Source organism: Hyperolius riggenbachi, chromosome 5 (assembly GCF_040937935.1).
Source record: "Hyperolius riggenbachi isolate aHypRig1 chromosome 5, aHypRig1.pri, whole genome shotgun sequence".
In the NCBI taxonomy this organism is placed as follows: domain Eukaryota; kingdom Metazoa; phylum Chordata; class Amphibia; order Anura; family Hyperoliidae; genus Hyperolius; species Hyperolius riggenbachi.
In genome coordinates, this window is record NC_090650.1 from 203,044,114 (window position 1) to 203,065,940 (window position 21,827).

General features: G+C 43.8%; 1 protein-coding gene across 2 annotated transcripts in view; it reads right to left on the minus strand.

The window, feature by feature from the left end:
* Nucleotides 1-21,827, minus strand: part of NT5C3A (5'-nucleotidase, cytosolic IIIA) — a 124,936-nt gene that overhangs the window by 62,627 nt on the left and 40,482 nt on the right. The gene's annotated exons all lie outside the window — the stretch shown is intronic.

Consider the following 21,827-nt stretch of genomic DNA (forward strand, 5'->3'; position numbering starts at 1 on the left):
CTGACAACCAGCAACATTGAATATTAACAAATAGGAGTGTTATATTACCACTGGCAATGGCTGTAGTTATCCCACAAGCAGACGGCTGTGACATCAACATGTTGTTTCCCCTCATTTACATTCTTCTGCTGATCCTGGCCTGTATACTTATGCCAGCAATGCAAACTCTGATGCAAATACTGTATGAGAAAAAATGCACAATGGTCTGACTATGTGACCAAGTTTGTAGCAGTATTTTCTCCACCTGTTATTTATGATAAACATGTTATTACTTAAAGAGACCCTGAGAATTTATTCCATGATTTAGAGGATGTAATGGGTCAGGAAACTAAAGTGTGGTGGGATTTCACTTGCCTGAGACGGTATGAAGCAGATGTTTGATCCCTGGTGGCTGCAGAAATTTTTAACATTTCCATTAAGTTATACTTTGAACAGTGTGTTGTAGGATGCAATGAAATCCTTATGGACTGGTCTCTCAAGTTTATCAAATTAATTGATGAAGAAATGAAATATGCAGATGTGCAGTTCTAAATGACTGCTTTGTTATAATCATTATATAAGTATAATGATTGGTGTTAGTTTGGTACCCTTAAAGTAACCCTGAGATGGCTGCAGAGCAAACATTTATACATACCTGGGGCTTCCTCCAGCCCCCTTCAGCCTGATCGCACCCTCTGCGCCGTCCTCCACAATCCCTCCCGGTAACTATGGGAGTCGAGGCTTACCACGCATGCGTGACCTGGCCACACACGCGTCCCATCACTCTTCCGGTGCTGGGAATGTTCTGCGCCTACGCAGTAGTACTGCTCAGGCGCAGGACGCTCCTGGGAGTGGGAACATGATGGGGGAGCGCTCGCAGCCGCACAGTGCCAACTGGCCCAGACTGGCCAAAGTTACCGGGAGGATTGCGGAGGATCCGGGAGGCGGAGGACAGCGCCAAGGGAGGGATCAGTTTGAAGGGACCTGAAAGAAGCCCCAGGTTTGTATACATTTTTGCTTTACATTTATCTCAGGTACAATGGAAATTTACAAAGGAATATCCAGAAATTTAAGGCCACATTTCTTGCCAGCAGTGGATGTAAGGAAGTAAGGGCATAAAGGGATGTTTGTGAGAATGGGGTCAGGTTAGACGTTGGTTGAGTATATAATATTGATAATTTTTACCCGCATTTTACTAAGCCTAGAAATTTAGGTCTGACTCATTAAAGGAACACGATCAATACCAAATGACAATGTACAAATAATGTTTAAGTAGCTGTGTAAACATTTTCCTACTTTTCATGTTAAATATCAGAGGCAAAAGCTGTAATTTATTGAGGGTAGGATTTAGCTATATTGGGACAAATCCATTGCAGAAGGGGTGTCTGCTTCAATGCACAGAGTTGCATATCAGACTACAGAAAGCAAATGTCAAACATATCAAACTCTGAAAGCAAAAACAGTATGAAAAGCTGTGACAATTACCGGTAGTTACATTTCCTCTGCTCTCTTCAGACATTTCAGTCAGGAGCTTTCTCTCTGTCACACACAGAGTTACACATAGAGTTAACTGATCAAGTGTGAGGGGAATTTCCCCTCTCCTCATGGCTCAGTCTGTTGGCGTCAGTAAGGTTTGAAAGTATTTTGATAACAGTTAAGAAAGAGGTTGCTACTAAAATGTATACACCAGTACTTAGCAGCACTTCCCAAACAATTCCTGTGTCAATTGAAAAAAATATGTGAATCGATAGTACTCCTTTAAATAAAAGTATAGGGGTCGACTTATACACGAGTCATGAGCAACACTGAGCACACTGAGTAGTGTGTGTATTATTCCTATTTGCTGCAATTTACCCAGTGGTAAGTGACACTTCCTTTATAAAGGAAATGCCAAGAAAACACGTCTAAAAGTCCTCCTGGCCACAACAATTAACAAGGAAAGGGGCAGGGGGGAAATACCGGGCTGCAGGAGGGGGAGTGAGTAATTGCTGCACTTGGGGGCATGGAGGAGTTACTGGCTGCATTTTAGGGGCAGTAGGAGTTAATGGCTGCAATACTTTATGCAGTGCAGTCATTAACTTCTTCTGATCCCAAAGTGCAGCTGTTCGCTCTTCCTGTTCTTCAAGTGCAGCAATTAACTTTGCTGGATAGACGTCTACTTGGGTCAATAAAAAATTCCAGCTTAGGAGGGTCAAATATTGGAATCGACTTATACTCAAGGATATATACGGTACATAGAGCCCAATAGTAGAATTTTGGTAACACTGTTTTTCTACTAACTGCTATCCCCAGCAACCACATGACCGCATGCCCTTTTTTTCTGTATGCATAAACAGAGAGCTTGATACCATCTCATATACTGACTGGTAGCAGGTGCTAGAGACGTGTTAATTTACTACGTCAAATGACTATAGGATGTGGCAAGAGAGGTTATACATAGAATGGAAAGTGTTTACAGGCCTACAGAAAACATATGGCGACTTACTCATATAACCAAGGAATTGTATTCAGTTCCAACACATAATATTACACAGTTGTTTACAGTGGGATACTGAAATGCCAGTTTGACAAGATATTACTGTTGTGCACTCAGACAGGGAAACTTTCCTCTGTGGCATCCATAAAAGTGACACAGGCTGGAATTCTCCAGGGAAAGAAGTTACTATTGTGTGTACATACTGTATTTAGAACACACAAGTCATACTGGAGCAGGGCCGGGCCGAGGCAGAGGCAAAAGAGGCTTCAGCCTCAGAACGCAGTATAGGAATGATCTCTCAGCTATCATTCCCCTATTGTGTTTGAAGCAGAGAGAAATAAGAAAACGAGGATACATGGCAGTGACTGCAAGCCAGATAACTAGAGATGAAGGTAGTCTAATAGCAATCAGTGTGTGATGGCTGGGGTGGGAGGGATGGAAGGGCGCACTTTGGTGTCTCAGCATTGGGTGCTGGAGGACCTTGTCCCGGCTCTGTACTGGAGTTATGAACCAGGATCAAATATCCTGCAACAAATATATGTTTTATCTCATGACACAGGAGTACAAACATGGCAAGCTGTCAGAAAACGGTCACAAACTTTTAGGGCCTATTCACACTAGAAGCGCTTTCCTGAGCATTTTGCGATTGATTAGCGGTTTTTAAAATCGCTCCCATTCATTTTCATTAACCACTTAACGACCGCCTAGCGCCGACAGGCGGCAGCAGGTCGTAAGTGGTTTTACATGGAAACGTGTCAGTTCACGGAGGGTGTCTTCCCTCGCGGGGAAGAAATCCCCTGTGTTTACATCATACGGCGCTGCTGCGCAGCAGCGCCGTAAAGGAGATCGGCGATCCCCGGCCTCCGATTGCCCGGGGATCGCCGGCATCTGATAGGCTGAAGCCTATCAGAGGCGGTGCAGGACGGATCACCATCCTGTGCCGCCCAGAGAGAGGAGGGGAGGGAGGGAAAGAGAGGGAGGCTGGGAATCGCTGCGGAGGGGGGCTTTGAGGAGGGGGGGGGAGGGAGTCTGATCGCCCTGCGTGCCTGCTGATCTGTGCTGTGGGCTGGAGAGCCCACGCAGCACAGATTTCTAAAAACAAGCCCGGTCCTTAGGTGGTTAAAATTGCTGTAAAAATCACAGAAAAATTGTGGGATTTCGCAAAATCACGGTCATTTTTCCGCGATTTTAATGAAAGTGAGTGGGAGCGATTTTAAAAACCGATAATCAATCGCAAAATGCTCAGAAAAGCACTTCTAGTGTGAATGAGCCCTCAGGGTTCATTTCCCCTAGGTGCAAATTCGTCTGGTTTTTCAGCACAACAAATTTGCACAGTAACACTTTCCTATTGGCCTGTTTCCATTAGACGGCGACATCGCATTCAGAAAAAAAAAAAAAAAAAGGAAAAAAACTCCGGACAGCCATCCAGCTACAACACGGCGGACAGCTATAACTTTTCAGATGCCGCATGCGATTTTTGCATGCATTTTTGCACGTTTCAATAGAAACAAAACACAGGAAAAAAATAGTGATTGCACATGCAAATTGGCATGTAAAAAACGGACGTATACATATGCAAATTCATATGCGATTTTGAGGCCAAAGTGAATGGGAGACATCTACCAGATTTCACATTTATGCTTTCCTTCTCCATTAGAGTGATGTTCCTTTTTCAGTAGATCAGGAGGGTGAATTGGACCAAATAGAACACACAGTGCAATATGAAGTTCAGAGACATATTTTTCCCACACTTAAAGGGACACATAAAAAATCAGTTTAAAGGAATTCTATCAAACTTTCTCTATTTCTGTAAGCATTATAAATCAATTTGCCAACAAAAGTAAGAATAAGCACAGCATATATTTTTGCTGTGCAGTGTGTCTTTGTTTTTATTTAACTTACTGTAGGTGTCCCCTGAGAACTGACGGCGACGGGGAATTGGAGCAGTTCATTTTTGCAAGAGGGGAATCCTCTTGCTGAGTATAGCTGTAGTTTACTCTATTCTGATGCTCCCCACACAGCAGTGAGTTATGAAGCACACGATCGGCTCATAAAGTTACTGAGAGGAGCCCTCTCTCACTCCTAGTCTGAAGGAGACTGTGCTGAGCTGCGTGATTGTTTCTACACAACGTAAACATGAGCTGGAGGAGGGCGCCGTCATTGCTCTGAAGAGAAGCCGTAGAGGAAGATTTATTATCATAATAAATCTTCCTCTACGGCTTCTCTTCAGAACAATGACGGCGCCCTCCTCCAGCTCATATGTTTACGTTGTGTAGAAACAATCACGCAGCTCAGCACAGTCTAACTTCAGACTAGGAGTGAGAGATGGCTCCTCTCAGTAACTTTATGAGCCGATTGTGTGCTTCATAACTCACTGCTGTGTGGGGAGCATCGATCAGAATAGAGTAAACTATAGCTATACTCAGCAAGAGGATTCCCCTCTTGCAAAAATGAACTGCCCCAATTCCCTGTCGCCCTCAGTTCTCAGGGGACACCTACAGTAAGTTAAATAAAGACAAAGACAGGCTGCACAGCAAAAATATATGCTGTGCTTATTCTTACTTTTGTTGGCAAATTGATTTATAATGCTTACAGAAATGGAGAAAATTTGATAGAATTCCTTTAACTTTCCAGGGGCTTCTACCAGCCCCCTGCAGCCATCCCGTGGCCTTACAGTCACTCACGGAGCCTTCGGTTCCCCGCCGCCAGCTAGTTTCGTTTTCGCTGACAGGGAGTCTGTGGACTTTCTGCACCTGCACAGACCTGGCCATGCGTATCCTTCTTCATGTTCCCGTCCTCAATAGCGTCCTGCACAGGCACAGGATGCTATTGTGGACGGGAACATGAAGAAAAATATTTGTGGCCAGGCCTGTCAGAGAAAATCAAACTAGCTGGTGACAGGGGACCGAAGACATCCGTGAGTGACTGCGGGGGCACGGGACGGCTGGAGGGGGCTGGTAGAAGCCCCAGGAAAGTAAAACTGATTTTTTATTCCTGGCTTAAGTGTCCCTTTAAACCAGGGGTCTCAAACTCACGGCCCGCGGGCCATTTTCGCCCCTCGATACAATATTTTGTGGCCCTCGCCAGCAAAAGCTTCTTTATAGTTCGCTTCAGTGCTCCCAAGTAATCCGCCGCATCCCCGCCGCTAAATGAGGGCTGCAGAGCCCCCAAATCGCCCGGGGGGGGGGGGGGGGCAATCCGCCGGCATTTCCTGAAAGGGGCAGAGCTTTCAGCTTCAGCTCTGCCCCTCCTGACGTCAATCGCCGCACGGATCGCTGCCTCTCCCCGCCCCTCTCTGTGAAGGAAGAGTGAGAGGGGCGGGCAGAGGCGGCGATGCGCCGCGATTGTGAAATTCCTTATACGGCCCAGCCTCAACCTGACTTTGCCTCCTGCGGCCCCCCAGGTAAATTGAGTTTGAGACCCCTGCTTTAAACAAAGGGCTGTTTCCATTGTGCATGGCATGCATTTTGCGAGACATGGAGCTGGCACAGCTGTGTTGTGAGACGCATTTGAATCCCTGACTCTGAACATGACTATAGGAATGTGGAAGTGGATTTTTTCCACACATGCGAATCAGACAGCATCCTACTGATTTTAATAGGAAGTGTTTCCCCGTCTGAATTCACATGCGTGGAGACACTGGAAAGTGGAGAAAAGCCATAAGTGTTTTCATTCGCTGTGATACTTTGCTCTCTGTGGCATTGTAACTGAGACAGGGAATGGAAGGAATCTCAGCCAGGAAGCAGACAGCAATAAAAACCCGACAAAACTTCTAACCCATATACACACTGTCCAAACTACAAGTTATGGCTGCACTGCCACTTTAATGATTCATTTGTTACTGTCTATTAATCCTTCAGAACATCATTATGAGAACAGTGAATGGTTTGTCCAATAAGCAAATATTCCTACACGTTGCAGGTGACAGGTTTGGTGTGCTCATCCAGCATAGACATGGCACGAGCAATGTGTATGTCATCACCATTAGTCACCTTTATCCTGCAATGACAAGCATGGAAGAAGTGTTTACATTTGTGACACACCATTCTTTCCCAATTCCAGCCCTCTCTTTGTGCAGAACAATGGGTACTTTACTGATAATCTCACAAATACAAGTACTTGTGACAAACTGTATCTGTAACAAAGTCATACGATCTCCACCTAGTTACTCAAGTTAAATGTTTCAATGAAATTCTTGAAATAGAAAAAATATTAAACAGAAACTAACAAGGAATAAATAGTCGTACTTATCCACTTGTCAGAAGGTACCACCACAAACTTTTCAGACCTTGGAATGCTCCTAAAACATTCACATGAAAATTCTGAAAGAGGATCTCTGGGAAATGGTTTATGAATGTTGTGCCTTATTCAAAGACAAAAGGTTATTTCAAAAAGTAATAATTTTAAAGTACAGTAACTGGTTACTTTCAGTACATTCAAGTGAGTTAGGATAGATCAGCACCCAGCCAGGACACTTGTTTCCTTCCTGCTCTATCCAAAACAGAAACAAAATTTGTAACCCCTTATTTCTGTAATTTATAGTAAGCACCGTATTTGCCGCCGTAGAAGATGCTCCGGAATATAAGACGCACCCACGTTTAGTGGGCAAAAAACAGGGGAAAAAAATATATATACTAAACATGGTGCGTCCATGATCCAGGAGAGTCTTGTACATGTCCTCTCCCAGATGGTGCCCTCCTGTGTATCCCATGTGTCCCCCATATTTCTTCCTGTGTATTCCATGTGTCCTCCTGTGCCCCCATGTCTCCACTATATGTCTCCCTGTGTCTCCCAGACGTCCTCCTGTGTCTCCTATGTGTCCTCCTGTGCCTCCCATGTCTTTCCATGTGTCCTCATGTATCCCCTATATGTCTTCCTGTGTATCCCATGGGTCCTCCAGTGTCCCCTTCTTTCTGTTCCCCTTCTCCGCGTGCCTTCCTCCCTTCCTCCAACTTGCATCTCCTGCCCCCCGCCCCGCGTAGTGTGAATAGCCGCAACTCACCTTCGCCATGCCCCCGTCATGATTACAGACCTTCGTGCTCCCACCGCTAGCCTGCACTATGGCCCCCCTTGTGTCTCTGCCCCCAACTGCCCCCCCCGTGTTGCAGTAACTATTTTTTTCATTTATTTTGTAATTCCCCCCCTCCCTCAGCCAGCCAATCAGGCTGTCATAGGCTTCAGCCTATGACAGCCGATCACTTTTGTGCCACCCAGGGGGACAGCCGTGTCACATGACTGTCCTCTGTACAGCGCTGCCATAGTTTGCATCGCTGTACCCTGTTAAAAGACAGCAATCACTGCTGGGAGACTGATGTCGAAGCGGAGCTCCGTCATCCATGCAGAGAATCGCGCACAATCTCCTGCAAATCTCCGCCCCAGGACTTGACGCTAGTGGGCGTTAGGCAGTCCTGGGGCTGCCGCCTTGATTACGGCCATTGGCGTTAGGCGATCCCCAGAAGGTTAAAGGACAACAGAACTGAGAGGGATATGGAGGTTGCCATATTTATTGCCTGTTAAACAATACCAGTTGCTTGGTTTTCCGTTGATCTTCCATGTATCAGTAATGTCTGAATCACACCTGAAACAAGCAGGCTGCATATGCAGTTAAACTTGAGGAAGGGGTCACACTTGCTAAAATTGCGTGAGTTTTTCCGTATAGGGGAAATGCAAGCGAAAACACACAAGGGGCTTGATTCACTATGCGGTGCTAACCTACTTAGCACGTCTAAAGTCTTTAGGCGCGCTAACCAGGGTGCCAAGTAGGTTAGCACCGGTTTGCTCAATCAGATCGCGCGCAAAGTCCTATGCGCGCGCTAAGTCCCATAGGCTTTAATGGGCACTTCGCGAGGAGCGCTCTGCGCAATGCTTGCGTAAAGTTTTACGCGCACAAAGTTTTGCGCGCGAAAAGCTTCTTTAGACGTGCTAAGGGGGTTTTCACAGGCGTGCTAACAGTTAGCACCGCTTTGTGAATCAAGCCCCATGTGTGCAATTTTCCACATGTGACAAAAAAAACAAAATCAAAAAACAGGTTGTGTTGCTTTCTTTTTCGCACCACAGATGAAAATCACACGCAATTTCCACTATTATGTATTAATTAAAAATGCATGCTATTTTGCACATAAAAATCAAACTAACAAAAACCCACCTCTTTTTGGTAAGAAAAAAACACACTGCTTTTTCACACTTCTAAGTGTGAGCACTGCCTAAGTTAAACATATGATTTGCATGTCTGTTCAGTGTCGATGACTAGAAGAGTAAAGGTGGCCATACATTAGCTGACCAACCAACCAATCGACCATCCAATTAGATTATTATAATCGAATTGGATGAAAATTGGTGCTGCCAAGTGCATGCCCGACCGACAAGGCGACCAATTTCGGGACAGAAATTGGCCACACAGTGGATCATGCATGCTGGAAGATGTCGGGCCGAAGTTGGTTGGCCGGGTGTGCGTCGGTACGGTGGCCGCAACGAAACCCCTGCCGCCGCAATGTATAAATGTATGTAGTGTGTGCATTAATGCATTACCTGTCCGGTGTCAGACGCTATGCGCCGCAAGCGTGTATGCAGCTGTTACCCAGTGAGATGGACGGACACCAAGGGGAAGCTGCTACAGGACAAGTAATGTATAAATGCAAACACACTACATACATTTATACATTTTGGGGGCAGCGGGCGGGTGGACGCTGCGGGCTCAGCCGATTCCCTGATTTCATGCTGAAATTGGACAGGAATCGGCCAGTGGTGTATGGGCAGATTCGACAAGAGACAAATGTATCTCTAATCAGATTCGATTAGAGATAAATTTGTCTCTTGGTCGAATCTGCCCATAATCTTCTAATTTATGGCCACCTTTAGAGGCAGAGGATCAAGAAAACAGCCAGACAATTTGCATAATTTAAAAGGCAATAAATATGGTAGCCTCCCTCTCACTTCAGTTATCCTTCGAGGCTCAGTTCACACTGCAACATCGATTTTCATGCTTTCATGCTGCGCCAAAGTTTTGCTCCTAAAAGATACATTTTTCATCTTTTTAAAATAACTTTTCAGCACTTGAAAAAGTTCCAAAAAGTAGGTATTTTCTTGCTTGCTGGTGGCATCAAAGGCATTTTTTTGATGAATAGTAAAAAACTTAGAAGGAAAAGTGAATTGGATTGGGCCCATAGTGTGAATGAGCCCTTACAGCGTTTAGGGGATAAAAAAAAGCTGGTTATGGGCAAATAGGACCCCTACCTGTTTTTTGACCTGTTACAACTTTGAATATTGGTATGTTCCAAAATTAAAGGACACCTGAACAGAGAGCAATATGGAGGCTGCCATATTTATTTCCATTTAAACAATACCAGTTGCTTGGCTATCCTGATCCTTTTGTCTGCAGTAGTATCTGCACCACACGCCTGAAACAAGCATGCAGCTAATCTAATATGACTTAAAGAGAGTCTGAAGCCAGATAAAAAAATGGCTTTTTAGCTTATATTCACTTATATTCAGCTTATATTCTAAAACGCCGCTATCCCGCGGCATAACGAGGGGTCTTTAGTCTCCACATCCCCCCTGATACCTCCGGGGAGCGCTTCCGTGTGAGGCAGGGCTATGAGCTGCAGCCCTGCCTCACCCGCGTCTATCAGCGGTGGATCTTCGCCTCTCCCCCGCCCCTCTCAGTCTTCCCTCGCTGAGAGGGGCGGAGAAGAGGCGGAGATCCGACGCTGACAGACGCGTGTGAGGCAGGGCTGCAGCTCATAGCCCTGCCTCACACGGAAGCGCACAGGGGCAGCAAAATCCACTACCAAGTTGGTCGTGGATTTTGAAGGGGGGATTTGGGGGGTAAAGAGTTACGCCGTGGGATAGCTGCGTTTTAGCAGGGGCAAACATGCCCCTGCTGATTATAAAATAAAAAAACCTTTTTTTTATCTGGCTTCAGACTCTCTTTAATTCAGAAAAATCTGATGCGCCTGTTTGTTCAGGGTCTATGGCTAAAAATATTAGAAGCAGATAATTAGCAGGCAGGGCCGGATTTACCATAAGGCACTGTAGGCACGTGCCTACAGGCGCCTGATGATGGAAAGACGGCTCACTCTGCTCCTTCTGTGCCTTCCTCCCTCCTTCCCTATGCAGAGTCCTGATGTGAGTGTAAATGAGAGGTTACTCACCCAGCTCTCTGCATTCCACTGACAAGATCTCCCTTCTATCGGGCGTCACTTAGCAACAGGTAGCCAGAGGTACCCTCAGTAGTCTTAAGGGGCACCTGTAGCTACCTATGATGGGCAAAGGAAGTAAGAGAGAAGTCACAGCTGGGCCAGCCAGCACACTTGTGGTGCAGTTCGATGGGGGGTTGTTGTGATGCTATCACTCAATGGGAAGTCAGATGAAGTAAAATACATGGGTTTAAATGCTGTAGGAACTTGTTAGGCAGCAGCATATAATAAGTCCTGAGCTGGAAAGCAAGACACTGAGATGGAAGTAAATTATTTACATTTGTCCCAAATGGAGGACTAAAAGATTTTAGCAACAGCACATCCCAAAAAAATACTAGAGAAAGAGCCGTCAGCTTCATAACCCCTAAAACAACCAGGGGAGTGGTTTAGAAAAAAACTTGTGTAGTTTTACCGGGGTATTATACCATTGAAGTAGAAGCTTTCCAGCTGTTTCTTGGGAAGACCTTCTAACATGGTCAAAAATAATACTCCATTGCTGTTCAGAAAGCTCAATTCCCAGCTCAAGTCTCTGATTTCTTCATATAATCCAATTTAAAATCAGAACCCGAGACCACCAAATCCTGATACAATTCTTAAATTACCCACTTACTCTGGGCCATCTCACCACATAACCTCTTAAACACTGATGGGGAATCAGACTCCCTGCCCAGGCCACCAGAACTCAAAAAATGGTAAATCTGCATATACCTGTATCTTTCACTTTCAGGGGAACTCCAACTAAATTTAAATACCTCAAAGTCCAATAACTAAATCCAAAATCTATTTACTGTATCCAGCTTATTAAACGTCCACCAGTGAAAAGCATCATGACTGTCAACGCCTAGAAGGAAGTCTGGGTTACTAACTATTGGGGTTTTAGGAAGGACAGGCCTCTGAGAATCAAATGCCCTCTGCCATAGAGTTAATCCTAAACCAACCGCCTTATTTCAAGAACTTAGTTCCCGCCCCACATCCTTTATGGAAGGTAATAAAGCCTGTAAGTTATAGGGCAAGACCGAACTCCTCTGAAATTCAACCCACAAAGGAACATCGTCCATGGCATACAATCCCACTAAAGGAGCAAACCGAGGAATGCCAAAATAATGCCACACATCTGGTAGTCCCACCCCACAAAAAGAGGTGGGCCTTTGAAGAACCTTCATTCGAATCCTAGGAGGGTGCTTATTCAAAACAAACGTTGAGAGCTGCCCCTGAAAGGAGAGTAAAAGGGATTTGGACAAATGTATCGGCAAGGCCCTAATGTAATATAATAGCCTGGGCAGAAAGACCATTTTTCATCTCCATATTGAGTAAGCAGCAGCAGAGCATAGTGGAATTCAATAACCTGTCTTTCCATTGCGCTCACTCCTCCAGCTAATCAGTCCACTTGGGACTGATTAGCTAACACTGTGTAAACTGACGTCATGAGAGCAGAGACATGGCTGCAATAGAAAGACATGGAGACAGGGTGCGCTGAACTGAGAAAGGAGAAATGTACTAACCGGACAAGTGAGCTACCTCCCCAGCACACTCTGCTGCTCCCTGATCACTGGACATGCCAACAGAAGGCCATAGGCAATTGCGTCCTTATTACCTACAATCTAACCCTATATTGTGATCTTCACCTCCACAGCAGATTGACAGGATAGGAGAAACTGGATTTCTACTCCACAGCATATTGACAGGAGAGTGGGAGCTGGATCTCCGCCTCCGCAGCAAATTGACATGATAGGAAGAGTTGAGTGGCAAAAGAACAGATAAAGTGATTGACTATATAACCAGAGGAGGCCTTTTTCCTTCACATTGCTAGTGTTGTCCAAGTCACCAGTATGATGAATTATGATGATCCTGCCTTCTGTGTCATCATCACTGAATGCAAAAAGCAACTTTTTCTTCCTCTCCTCCCCAACCCCACCAGTTAAACCAAGGATTCTCCCTTGGTGTTCCCATTATTGATGAGCCTATGATCAGCAGAGCATGCTGGTGAGGTAGCGTATAGCTACCTTTACTGCATTCTAAGCATCTGGCTCCTCTCTGCAGCTGATGCCTCCCTTTCGTCCTCTGTCTGCCATTGTCTGTATCCCCTATATTCCACCATGTCTGTAGATATTGTGTCCCCAGCCTCACTCTGGGTCCTGCTCTTCATTCCCAACTCAAAGCACCATGTACGAAGGCCTTTACTGTGTGACGATGCTATTTTTCATCTTTTCTGTATTTTTATACAATGTTATGGCTAAATAACATGCATGTTCAATGAGAAATACCCTACCATTTCAAGATTTGCATTGATTGGGTACACATTTTGGACAGCCTGATTCTAACCCTATGTGCTACCTGCCCTTAACCATTTATGTAAAAGAAAGACTCTTTAAAAGTGACCATTGGTTAAAGTCTTTGCCTTTAAAGAGGAACTCCAGTGAAAATAATGTAATAAAAAAGTGCTTCATTTTTACAATAATTATGTATAAATGATTCAGTCATTATTTGCCCATTGAAAAATCTTTCCTCTCCCTGATATACATTGACATTTATCACATGGTGACATTTATACTGCTGGCAGGTGATGTCAGTGGAAGAAGCGGCTTGCTTTTTTGGCAGTTGGAAACAGCTGTAAACAGCTGTTATTTCCCACAATGCAACAAAGCTAGCACAGTGTGATGTCAGGATCTTGGTTTGCGAAAAGGAATATATTTCTCGTGGAAAAGGGGGCATCAGCTACTGATTGGGATGAAGTTCAATTCTTGGTTACGGTTTCTCTTTAACAGTCATATACAAAACAAGGTTCTCTGCTGTACTTTGTCTAAATTGGTTTATAATTTGATTGTTTATGGGTACCAGGTTTTAGTCACTGCAATCATTCCTAAGACCTGGTTCACACTGCAAGAGCTTTTTTAAGCACTTGTGATTTGAAAAGCTCTTGCTGATTCAATGCTATGGGGAGGGGGGAGCGGTGTTATAAAACCACATCCCTCAAGTGAGAACATACACATAGCATTACATTAGCAAGAGCTTTTAAAATAACACGTGCTTAAAAAATGCTCCTACAGTGTGAACCAGATCTAAATTCTATTCTCCTGTTTAATACATTTGTTATTGCATCAAAAGTGTTTTTACATACTGCTCTCGGATGGATTGTCAGTACAAATATGTTGTGTATGTCTTCTTCAGTGAACTGATGATGCTGATCATGTAAATACTCAACTGTGTGTATATATTATAAATTCATCTCCATATTGTTGAGTACAAGTCACTTCCGTGTACATTTGTACATTCACATTCACAGTTATTTTCATTCCTGTTTTCTTACCACATAGACTAGGCTTACTATACTCATATATGTCTTGATGAGGAAGGTTATTATAATCTGTTAGACGACACATAAATTACTCAGCATCATCACTTATTCATTGCCTGCTAATGAGGAAGAAAAATGATAGGCGTTCAAAGAATTATGAATCACATGTACGGTAATTACTTTAAATAGCAAGGGAATACAAACATCTTTTCCAGGTTCTATAATTAAGTAGAGGAAGTAAAGTTGTTAGTTGTAACTATACATGCATTTTTGTACTTCAGATCTATGCAATCCATTCTTGCATCCTGATAATTGAAATGAATCAGTGCCAACAATAACACAGGAAGCTGTGCAAAGCTGGCCTTTAAGGTTCATACACACATGTGATGGGTGTCACCAGTCAGGGATCGAGACCCGAACCCCTTGGGCAACCATCACTGGGACGCATGCGTGTCAGCTGTGTTGCTGACAATGTGCTGTTGGGTGTACAATAGCGTCATGCGGCAGCCATGGCCAGGTTGAACCGCCAGGCGAATTACTTGCAGGGCAACAGTCAGGGGGCACTTTACATACATATGATTGTCAGCTGAGACGATCGTTATCGGCAGCCTCAGACGACTGTGATCATGCATGTGTACTTAGTTTTACAGCTATTTATGACCCCTATGATATTACCCATAATAAAAGGTGCACACACACAAAATGACTGCTGCCCATAGAGATTGGGGCTTGTTCCCTCTGGTAGCAATTTGGGGTAGAGTCCTGTACAAACATGTCATTCATTATGGAGGAAGAGGTGCATGATCAAGAGGCTTCCAGTGGGCGGGGGAATGAATGGAACTATGTCTTGCCAAGGGTTATCTGGTACACCCTCAGGATCTTTCAGAGAAGTATGGGGCAGCTTTACTCTAAATGCTCGCCAGAGATTACCCCAACTGCAGCCTCTACAGAGTTTAATCTAGTGTCATCTTCACTTGGCAGTGGGTAAGCAGCTTCTGCCAGGAACCTAATCATGCAGTATTATTCAGAAATCTGTCCCATCAAAATTTTAAACACCTCTTAAAGTAAAACCGAGATGGTGAAAAAAAGTTAAATGTTTACCTAAGTAGAAGGAAGCCTCTGGATAGTTCAGAGGCTTTGCGTGTCTGACTCAACACCACCGTTGCCGTGCACAGACCTTTTAAACATATCCAACTAGAGTTTGTCGGACATGATCTGGTGGCCACGTTCCCCGTCATGTACGAGGATAGCCTTACTGCGTCTGCTCGAATATGGCAGCACCTGACCGTCCATGACCATCTACTGCATCTGTTGTGGCCGTACTCGCACAAGTGCAGTACGTGGAAGTGAGCGCGGCCACAAACTAAAAGAATCCCGTATAACGGGGTGGAGTCAAGGACGATTTGGTCTTGGGTTTGATTTAGGCTGCCCATATACAAGTTTTCCAGACTCAATGACCAGAGATAAACTTACTATAGCAAGTTCAATGATCTAGACAACGTAAGGATTGAAAGCGTGATCAAGCGTAATGGGAGGAGAGGAAGAGCATTGTGGAAACAATGGCCATATACTATAATTCTGATGAATCTGGTTGACATTGAGAGGTGGCAGGTGATAAATTGATTTCGCAAATCACTAAACCAGTATATGGCTATAGAAAAGAAGTTCAGCACTAATGCTGCATCTTTGATACAATCTCTCTCATGCTGGGAATACACCATGCGTTTTTACTCCCGAAAGATGGGTTTGATAGATAATTTCCGACATGTCCGATATTCCTTCCGATTGTTTTTCGGCTCGATTTCTCATAAAAATAAATGGAAAAAGATAAGAAAAACGAGCGGACAATAAGAGAATCGAGCACAGAATCGAGCGGAAAAAAACGATCAGGTGGAAAATCGAGCTGAAAAAATGTATTGTGTGCACCCAGCATCACACACACACACACAAGTAATCAGGAAGCTTGCCATAAGTAACTCAATGTTTTTAGCATATCATATGTTGCTATAGATCGGAATGGCATTCCATAGATAAAATATTCTTATGCTTTTAGTTCTGACAATGTCTTATGATAAAACTCAGAGCAGCGTTTACAACATGCAATTTCAGAATGTATACTGCATTCCAAATTATTATGCAAATTGTACTTAAATGTCAAAGATTAAATATTTTGTTTTTTAATTAAACTCATGGATGTATTGTGTCTCAGGGCTCTTTTAATTAGTTTGCCAGATTAAAGGAAAAACTACAAAAAAAAAACCTACTAATTAAGCAGATATAAGATAATATAAGAAAGAAAAATGATCTCTCTGCTGCTGAAAAGTGTGAAATAGTTGAATGCCTTGGACAAGGTATAAAAACCTTTAAGCCCAATCTACACAATACGATTCTTTGTACGATTCGATTACAATTCTATTTACGATTCGATTAAATCTGACATGTCCGATCGGGATTCGATTCAATTTGATTTGCGATTGTTTTGCAATGGCAAATCGAATTGAAGCAAATCTAATCCCTATCGGACATGTTGGATTTAATTGGATCGTAAATAGAATCGTAATTGAATCGTACAAAGAAACGTATCGTGTAGATTGGGCTTTCACTAAAGTGAAAAAAAAAATTATGATATAATGATTTGTATGTGTAGTACACAGGGGCGTCACTAGGGGCTTTGATACGGGGCACCGCCCCCAAACCTGTTGCCATGGTTTGAAATAAAGAACAGAGAAAAAAAAACAACGAGAGCCTAATATAGTGTAGTATTTCGATCAGTAGTAGGTGAATATAAAGAAAGCAATGGTTGTACTCACAAACAGAGGTCGCCACAAAGGCAACCACTGGAAAGGCAGGTGGGGTGAATTGGAACCTGACCCCACTCAGGTTTAAGAAGTCGCTCTCTGTAGATAGGAAAGATAAGGGGATACACCCCTCCACCAAGGGTGGACTAGACTAATTGTAGGTAGGTAAACAGAGGTGCCAGTAAGGATAACACCGTTTAAAAAAAAAGTTTAAAAGGGGGAAGTTTGGTGGACTTACCTCCCTCGTAGAGAAAACAGACTATGAGACGTAACTATAATTCACAGTAACATTTATTAGGTACTCCATACGTGCAACGCGGTTCACACTGCAAGAGCTTTTTAAGCATTTGTGATGTGAAAAGCTCTTCAAGCGATTCAATGCTATGGGAGGTGGGGGGGTTATAAAACTACATCTCTCAAGTGAGAACATACACATAGCACTACATTAGCAAGAGCTTTTAAAATAAGAGGCGCTTGGCCTTGCGACAGACCCGACTCTGCATTCTACAATTTATTGCCTGATGAAGCAGGATTGTGACCTACAAAACGTGTTGCACGTTTGGCGTACCTAATAAATGTCACTGTGAATTATAGCAACGTCTCATAGTCCGTTTTCTCTAAGAGGGAGGCACGTCCACCAAACTTCCCCCTTTTAAACTTTTTTTTTTTTTTAAACGGTTTTATCCCCAATGTCGCCTCTTGCCATGGTGCCCCGGATCAGACTGAGTGGCAGGAGGGGGCACTGGGCGGAGCGGCCATAGCGTAGTTAAAAACTCACCCTCTGATCCCGCAGGCACAGTCCATCTTCTTCCTACTTCCTGTCCTAGCGTCCGTCGCCTTGGATACAGCGCTTCCTGCGATGACGTGACCGATGTCATCACAGGGGGCGCTGTTACCAATGCGCAAGACGCCAGGACAGGAAGTAGGAAGAAGATGGAGGCTGTGATGACAGTAGTCAGTCATCGGAAGGTGAGTTTTTAACTACACAATGCCCGCTCCCCCGCCGCTCTGCCCAGTGCCTTACTTGGGGCACCTACCTATCTTACTTATACTGGGGGAACCTACCTATCTAACCTACACTGGAGGCACCTACCTATCTAACATATACTGGGGGAACCTACCTATCTAACCTACACTGGAGGCACATACCTATGGGGGGAACCTACTTATCTAACCTAAACTGGAGGCACCTACCTATCTAACCTATACTAGGGTAACTTACCAATTTAGCCTACACTGGAGGCACCTACCTATCTAACCTATACCGTGGCACCTACCTATCTAACCTATATTGGGGGAACCTTTCTATCTAACCTATACTGGGCGCACCTACCCATCTACAGCCAAGCAAAGCTCCAGGGCCCCAGCCCAACAAAGCACAGCCACCAGCAAAGCAAACCCCCCAGCCTAGCAAAGCCTCCTGGTCTCAGCCCAGCAAAGCGTACAGCCAAGTAAAGCCTCCAGCCCAGCAAAACCCCCCAAAATGCCCCCAGCAAATCACCCAGCCCAGCAAAGCCCCCAGCAAGTCACCTAGCAAAGCCAGGTCGGCTCAACATCACCACCAGCCAGGCCGGCCCAGCATCACTGCCAGCAATGCAAGCATAGCATCTCCCAGGAACCTAGAAACGCCCCTGGTAGTAGAGCTAAGAAATAAAACATTAGGAGCAGAGACATAAGTCTAATATGGTTTCCAGTACAGGAAGCGTTAAAGAGAACCTGAACTGAAAATAAAAAGTCAAAATAACCATACATAGGTGATACTTACCTTCTGTGTAGTCTACTCCTCAATCTCTTTCTCCTCTCCTGCGTCCCATTTGTACACTGTGATCAATGGAATTCCCCGTCCTCCATTTTAAAAATGGCCATTACCCTATAACAGCTTCCTGGTCAGCACACTGTTAAACTGTAATATCACCCACTTCAGCTATAGGGAAACATGGCCATTACTTTGCACATTCAGTTGTAACTGACAGCTGCTGGTATATAACTGACAGCAACTGGTATATTTCAGTTCTGACAAAATCTTGTCAGAACTGGAAGGGATCACTGTAAGAAGAAAATGGTGAGCGTCTGAGAGGAACTGATGGTGAGGTTAGTATGTAATATTCATTTGCAGCTACGCCACGTGTTTATTTTAAAAAATTTTACTCGCTTCAGGTTCCCTTTAAGAAACTCCAGTTATCTATGCAAAAGAGCCATTGAGCTCCAAGACTTTCAAAGTTGCAGAGAGCTCTGTCTTCTGAAGCTTGTTATTTCAACTGTCTCACGCAGTATTTTCGATTTCTCTGCAGAGGTACAGAGCTGCAGAGCTACAATTCAAAAGTTCACTAGCCTGCTCTGTAAAATCATTTAGAATGCTGAATAGTGTCTAACCTCCTTGGCGGTAACCCCGAACTACGTAAGCCACGCAGGAGGTTTTCTCCGGCCCTGCTGGGCCGATTTGTCTAATTTTTTTTTTTTGCTGCACGCAGCTAGCACTTTGCTAGCTGCGTCAGCACACCAATCGCCGCCGCCCCGCGCTTGATCGCCGCTATCCGTCGCGCCGCGCCCCCCCCAGACCCCGTGCGCTGCCTGGCCAATCAGTGCCAGGCAGCGCTGAGGGGTGGTCCGGGACTCCCAATGACGTCCCGACGTCGGTGACGTCATCCCGCCCCGTCGCCATGGCGACCGGGGAAGCCCTCCAGGAAATCCCGTTCTTTGAACAAGATTTCCTGATCGGAGATCGCCGAAGGCGATCGAAGAGGGCGGGGGGGATGCCGCTGAGCAGCGGCTATCATGTAGCGAGCCCTGGGCTCGCTACATGATATAATAAAAAATAAAAAATAAAAAAAACTGCTGCGCTGCCTCCTGGCGGAATTTTTTATACCGCCAGGAGGGTTAAACTGCAAATATTAGAGAATGATGCAATGTTATAAACAAAACTATATAACTGAAAATAAAAATATGAGAATATTTTCTTTGCTAATAATGTTCTAGTAATTATCCATATTACACACAATTAATTATATCATAATTTTTTTTCGTTTCAGTGTCTCTTTAAGCAGGATTATCGTACTGTTAAAAGATTTGTGGCTGACTCAGAGCACATACGGGTTTGTGCAGATAAAAGCAAGAACAGCTCTCAAAATGCCACTGCAAAGTAGCAAACACATATTTGAAGCTACTGGGGCCTACGGAGTCTCACAAACATCCAAGTGCAGGATTCTCCAGAGAATTTCAGTGCATTCAATCACCAGTAACCTAAGCTCACAAGCAGAAACAGCTGCAGTGGGCCCAGAACTATGAAGAATAATTTTCAGTCTTGTTTACTGATAAGTGCCGTGCAACTCTTCATGGTCCAGATGGATGGAGTGGTTGATAGTTGGTTTACAGCCTCCACATCCCAACAAGGCTGCAATGTCAGCAAGAAGGTGGCGGAGTAATGTTTTGGGCTGGAATCATGGGAAGAGAGCTGTTTAGCACCCTTTAGGGTCACTCAAAGTGTGAAAATTACCTCTGAAAAGTATGTGGAGTTTCTGATTGAAAGAAGATTTACCTACAAAAAGGACAGTTTGTAGGTTGGCACTATATGCTGACTGCAGCAGACTAATGAGGGTATTTACAGTGATCTATCCTGCCTCCGGACAGTTGCACATCCATTAAATCCAAGTTGATCAGAAAGAATCTGGGCAACAGATTGCAAAGCATAAAACTATGTTTATTCCATCCTCAAAACCATTGCAGAAATTGGCAGTCATTGGCTACTATTGGCATAAAAGGAGAAAAAAAAAAATCAAGGTATGACCCCATCCTCCCCTGATCTCAATCCTATTGAGAACCTTTGGAGCAACCACAAGCAAAATATCAATGAGGGTGGAAGGCGGTATACATCAGAAACAGCAGCTCTGGGAGGCTATTCTGATATCCTGCAAAGAAAGTCAAACAGAAACTCTCCAAAAACTCACATGTTTAATGGAAGAAAGAATTAAAAATCTACTATGAAATAAGGGGTCCTATGTTCATATGAAACTTGACTTGTTCAGATTTTATTAATTGAAATAGCTTTTCATTTCAATACATAAGAACTAATGCTGCAAATTCAACAAATGACCATTTTTAGTTCTTTACAGCCTATAAAGTGTTTTGAAAACCTACTGTGCGTAATAATTTGGAACAGTGCATTGTACGTTTTTTTCATTTTTTAACCACTTCAGGACCATAGGCTTACACTCCCCTAGTGACCAGGCTATTTTTTACAATTTCGGGCTCTGCAGCTTTAAAAGCTTGCTGCAGAGCCATACCACGCAGCACACAAATGAACCCCTCTCCCCTTTTCTGCCCACCACCAGAGCTTTCTTTTGGTGGGCTCTGATCGCTCCTCCAATGAATATTTGTGTATTTGTTTATTTTTTTTAAATAAATTTGCCTATTTTTTTCCCTCCCCCCCGCAGAGCTCTATCAATCAAGTGGAGATGTGCGCGCAAAACGCCCCCAGGACTTTACGCCAATTGGCATTAGGTGGTCCTCTAGAAGTTAGAAAAAATACTGTTATCATTAGGAGGCTTGTTAAATAAAATTTGAATTGTACTCTTAGTTGTTGATAACATGAGAATTATGCTGACTTATTTACATCAATTATTTAGGTAAATTAGAAACATATCATTTGAATAATAATTTGAAACGGTGTAAATTAAAAAGTAATGTTGCAAAATGCAGTATTCCCAACATGTCACACTAAATTATGCTGTCATCACGATTTTTCTATAGGGATGTTGTCATCCTAATTAAGATGTCACAAAAGACTACAATAAAAACTGATTGTTAATGTACCTAGCTGGGAGAATGCAAAGCAAAACACGTTAGTAACTCTATTGCTATTCATCATCACCTCGGGACTTGAAATGAGGAAAACAATTCATCAGACACATTAACAGAACAAGCTCTGTTTCATTCAATAAATACTTTTGCAGTCAACTAAAAAAACAAATCCTTCAAGGACACTCCTAAGTGAAATATCTACAATAGCTAAACAATTAGATTAGCGCTTCAGCCAACAAATGTCAAAAAGACAGTTTAGAACAACTAAAATATAGAAATTGGAAAGT